This window comes from Vombatus ursinus, unplaced genomic scaffold (assembly GCF_900497805.2).
Source record: "Vombatus ursinus unplaced genomic scaffold, bare-nosed wombat genome assembly UNPS02014773.1, whole genome shotgun sequence".
NCBI lineage: Eukaryota > Metazoa > Chordata > Mammalia > Diprotodontia > Vombatidae > Vombatus > Vombatus ursinus.
In genome coordinates this window covers 33305418-33310625 of record NW_020954551.1, presented here as the reverse complement: position 1 = coordinate 33310625, position 5208 = coordinate 33305418, and the positions used below count along the sequence as shown (strand labels likewise).

Genomic DNA, 5208 nt, shown 5'->3' with positions numbered 1-5208 from the left:
ACTTTCCCAAACTTCAGTGCCATTTATTCTATGTCTGGCTTGTTTTAGTTAGTAGATTTTCACAGAGGCAGTGTACTATTGTGGACAGAGTACAAGGTTTGAAGTCCAATGGCTTGATTCTGAATCTCAGCTTGGACGGGTATTATTTGTTTGACTTTGGCAAGTCATTTCAAGTCTTAGGACCTTGGTTTCTTAATCTATAAATTGATCAATAAAATGATGGGCCTATAAAAGTCCTTAAAGGACCTTTAAGGTTCCTCCCAGTAATAATTCTATTGTGCTCCTATACAACAAGTCTCTGATTTCATCAGCGTAAGGAGATCCTAGTAAGGAAACTTCCTTTACTAATGCATATTGGGGTCTGCTCTGGATTTTATAGTATTGGAGAGTTTTCTGAGGCACTAAGAGGTTAAGTGACTTGCTCAGGGTCAGAAGGAACTTAAATCCTGGTCTTCCTGACTTGGAGGCTAGCTCTCTATCCACTATACTCTCCTACCTTTCATAATGTTCATTAAATTATTTACTTTACTATAAAATCATCCTACAACACATTTTAAACTTGTGGAAAGAATAGACTCTTAGAGCTAAAAGAGTCATTAGAAACTGGTTCTATCCTTTTATTTAAAAAATGAGGCAATAGAAGAGCAAAATGATTTGCCCATGGACACCCAGGGATAGAGCCTGGACATAAACCCAGGCACCAATTCATAAAGAAACATTTAGCATCACTCTGCACTGTGCTAGGAGAGGGCATTCTAGAGATAAAAATGAAAGGAGTTTATATTCTACCGGGAGTGGGGGGGCAAGGGAAAAGGATATGACGTGCGCATTTATAAGTGAATGTCAATGCAAATTAATTTCAAGAAGGAGAGAGTGCCAACACCTGGGGACCTCAGGAGAGTTCTTAGTGGGAAGTGGCCTCTTAGTTGTGCTTTGAAGAAGCTAGGGTGCCTATGAAAGAGGTGAGGAAGGAGAGCCTTCTAGACAGAAAGGACCATATATAAACAGACAAACAAACAAAACCATGGAGGCAAAGGATTGAAGGTTGTGTATTAGGATTAGGTAGCAAACCAGTCTGACTGGAATAGAGAGTATGTGAAAGGAGAAATGCAGAAATAACAGTAGAAAAGTAAATGGAAGCCAGGTTGAGGACGGCTTTTAAGTGTCTGACTGGGAATTATGTTTCCTGACTCCCAGGTCAGTGCTCCTCCTGAAGTAGTTAAAGTACCTGGCACAGAGTAGGCACTTAATAAATGCTTTTTCACTTCTCTCTTATTAAGAAAGTGCTACATCATGAGGCAGAAGCAAGATGGCAGAGAAAAGGCAAGGACTTACCTGAGTTCTCCCAAATTGCCCTCCAAATAACTTTAAATAATGCATCAAAACAAATTCTGGAGTAGAAGAACCCAGAAAAGAATGGGCTGAAACAATTTTCGAGCTCAAGACAACTTAGAAGACCGGCAGGAAAGGTCTGCTGCACCAGGGAGAGAGTGGAGCACAGTCCAGTATGGGCCATGCCAGCATAGACCAGGCCCCAACAAACCAGAAGCAGGCTTTGGGGGTGACTGAATTAGTGGTAGCTTCCAGAGTTCTCACCCCACAGATGGTCAGGGGGTCAGACAACTGGTCAGAAGTAGATTACAGGGGTCCCTTCGCTGGCACTGGGTGCGGGATTCTGTTGCATTGTCCATATATGGATCCAGGTCATAGTTCTGAGTTGCAGTCCCAGGGTAAGTAGAAGTACCAGCATACCAGAGCTTGTGGCTGCAGGAAAGTGGGGACCCTGGTCACAGTTCCACGGCTGAAAAGAGTGCTTGTGGTCACTCACTGTCCAGGGTACAGGCCAGGAAGGTAGTAAACACACCTCTCTTTAGATCATACCACCTTGGAAAAACTGAAAGATGCCCAGAACTAGCTCTGAAAACATCTGTACAAAAAACCCTGAAGCATGGGAACAATGCCCCCTCTACCCCAGAAGCAGAGTTTCACTTTAACATAGAGTTAAAAGTCAAGAAATAGGCTAGAAAAATGAGCAAACACTATCAACAAAAAAAAGATCCTGACTATAGAAAGTTATTATGGTAACAGGGAAGATCAAAATACAAACTCAGAAGAAGACAATAAAGTAAAAACTGCTACATCCAAAGCCTCAAAAAAAAAGTGAATTTATCTCAGCCCCCCCCCCCAAAAAAATTCCTGGAAGAACTCAAAAAGGATTTTAAAAAATTGAATAAGAAAGGTAGAGGAAAAATTGGGGGAAAAATGGGAGCGGTGCAAGAAAATCATGAAAAAAGAGTCAACAGCTTAGAAAGGAGGCACAAAAAAATACTGAAGAAAACAACTTAAAAAACAGAATAGGCCAAATGGCAAAAGAGTTGCATAAATCCAATGAAGCTAAAAACACCTTAAAAAGTAGAATTAGGTGCTTGCTTCAACAGCACATATACTAAAATTGGAACAATACAGAGAAGATTTGTATGGCCTCTGTGCAAGGATGACATGCAAATTTGTGAAGAGTTCCATATTTTTAAATTATATCTATCTAAGGGTTGTTGTGCAGATCAAATAAATGATATTTGTAAAGCACCTGACACACAGTAGATGCTTAATAAATGCTTGTTTTCTTCTTTTCCAGAATCTCCATGTTAAGGTAGAAAAAAAGCAGAATTGGCCAAATGGAAAAAGATGTACAAAAATTCACTGAAGAAAAGAACTCTTTAAAAAGTAGGATTGGGGGCAGCTAGGTGGCACATTAGATAGAGCACCGGCCCTGGAGTCAGGAGGACCTGAGTTCAAATCCGGCCTCAGATACTTAACACTTACTAGCTGTGTGACCTTGGGCAAGTCACTTAACCCCATTGGTTGGCCAAAAAAAAAAAAAGAAAGTAGAATTGGCCAAATGGAAAAGGAGGTACAAAAGCTCACCGAAGAAAATAATTCCTTAAAAATTAGAATTGGGCAAGTGCAAGCTAATGATTCCATGAGCAATCAAGAAACAATAAAACAAAATCAAAAGAATGAAGAAAGTGGCATGTTGAACTATCTTTTTGTCATACTGACTTATCTGGATGTAAGGCATCCATATTTGTGAAAATCCTATTGTAAAATGCCCTCCTATATTGGATTCTGGAATTATAATTATACCAGTTGATATGTGAATGTATTAGCTCTGTTGACTCTTCATATTTTTGAGTTTTTTTAACTTGTATAATTATATTTGTTTCAACAAGCACTCTTCACAGTGAATTATGGGTACGATCTAATGTTAACCATTAAGACAAACATCTGGGGATAATGAAAGCATAGAATATAATCAACAATGGACACAGGATCATAAGATCATAGATTAAGAGTCAAAAGGAGCCTTGGAGGTTATGGAATCCAGCTCCCTCATTTTACATGAGAAGATTGAGGCTCACAGAACTTAAACGAGTTGTCAAAAATTACACAGATAGTAAGTGGCACAGGTAGTACTGGAATAACCTCAGTCTCTGTTTCCACTGTACAACAAACAATCAAGTTTAGGATAGAACCACAGTTGGATAAGGAAGGCAACATTCCACGGCCTGATTTCTTTGCCTACTAGAAAACAAAGCTGTACTCTGGAAAGACTGACTAACCATCATCATTCTGGCCTGTGGCAATTTAAAAAAAAAAAAATCAAAATTGATAGTGCTCCCTCCAATAAGGTATTGAATCAAAGTTGATGGAAAATACTTCCCCTGAAGTTTTGGGTCATAGTATTATCCTCATTTTAGAGATAAGGAAACTGCAGATCATATATTTAGAGATGTCAGAGACCTTAGAGTTCATTTAGTCCATAACTCCCCTCCCTCCCCCCATTTTACAGGTAAAGAAACTGAGCCAAGGCGTTGAAGTGGTTTGCCCAAGGCCATATAGGTATTGGGCCGCAGAGTCAGGATTTGAATGCTGCTCTTGGCACTCTGAATTCAATTCAGTGCTCTTTCCACAGCTGCTGTGGAAAGCTGTAGCTCCTACATTTATTCCCTCTTCTGCTTCTTACTAAAGTGTCCTTCCATTGCTTGGTGACTAACTCTGTCCTTTAGTTTCTCTACTTTTCAGAATGTAAGTAGTAATAGGAGGCAAGTCTTTAGTGCTAGCATCAGTGACTCCAATTACATTGGAGGAAGAGCCCATGACCTTATCAACATGAGGAACTTCCAGTGTGGGAACTCCCTACCAAGGCAGAATTGCTCAAAGCACATAGAAATTGAATGACTTGCCCCGGGTGACATAGCTGGTAAGTTTAGAGGCAGCAGTTAAACACAGCTCTTTCTGACCCTAATTAAATCCAGCTCTTTCTGACCCTAAGCCAAACACTATATTCATTTTTCCACATTGCCTCTGGTGCTACAGCCAATGATTGGTATCATATTAATAACAATACGCATTAGCAATATTAGTATCTGGTATTTACATTCTTCTCTATGCTTTTTTAAAAAATTAAAAATTTTTAACATGTTTTTAAAGCTTTGGGTTACAAATTTTCTCCCTTCCTCCCTCCCCACCCACCCTCATTGAAAAGGCAAGCATCCATACTAGCTGTGTGACCTTGGACAAGTCACTTAACCCCGATTGCCTCACTAAAAAAAAAAAAGAAAAATAAAAGGCAAGCATCTTGGTACAGGTTATAGATGTATAGTCACGCAAAACACTTCCATAGTAGTCCTGTTGTGAAAAACTAAGCATATTTCCCTTCATCCTATCCTACCCATTTATTCTACTCTCTCTTTTGACTCTGTCCCTCCTTAGAAATGTTTGCTTCTGATTATTCCCTCCCCCAATCTGTCCTCCCCTCTATAAACCCCCTGCTCTCTTGTCCCCTTTCTCCTTATTTTCCTTTAGGGTAAGACAGATTTCCATACCCCATTGTGTATGTTATTCCCTCCTTAAGCCAAATCCTATGAGAATGAGATTCACTCATTCCCTCTCACCTTCCCCCATTTCCCATCCACTGTAAAAGCCTTTTCTTGTCTGTTTCATGTGAGATATTTTACCTCATTCTACTTCTCCCTTTCTCCTTCTCCCAGTATAATCCTCTCTCACCCCATAATTTTATTGTCCAGATATTACCCCTTCATCTTCAACTCACCCTGTACCCTCTTATCTATCTATACATACATACATATAATTTTTTCCCCTCCCACTACCCTAATACTGGCAAAGGACTCATGTGTTACAAATATC

At 39.7% G+C, this 5208-nt stretch overlaps 1 non-coding gene across 1 annotated transcript; it reads left to right on the top strand.

Moving 5' to 3' along the window:
* The first annotated feature begins 2422 nt into the window (after positions 1 to 2422).
* Positions 2423 to 2529, top strand: LOC114044575. Its single transcript, XR_003569266.1, has one exon. It is a non-coding gene; the product is annotated as a U6 spliceosomal RNA (small nuclear RNA).
* The last annotated feature ends 2679 nt before the right edge of the window (positions 2530 to 5208 follow it).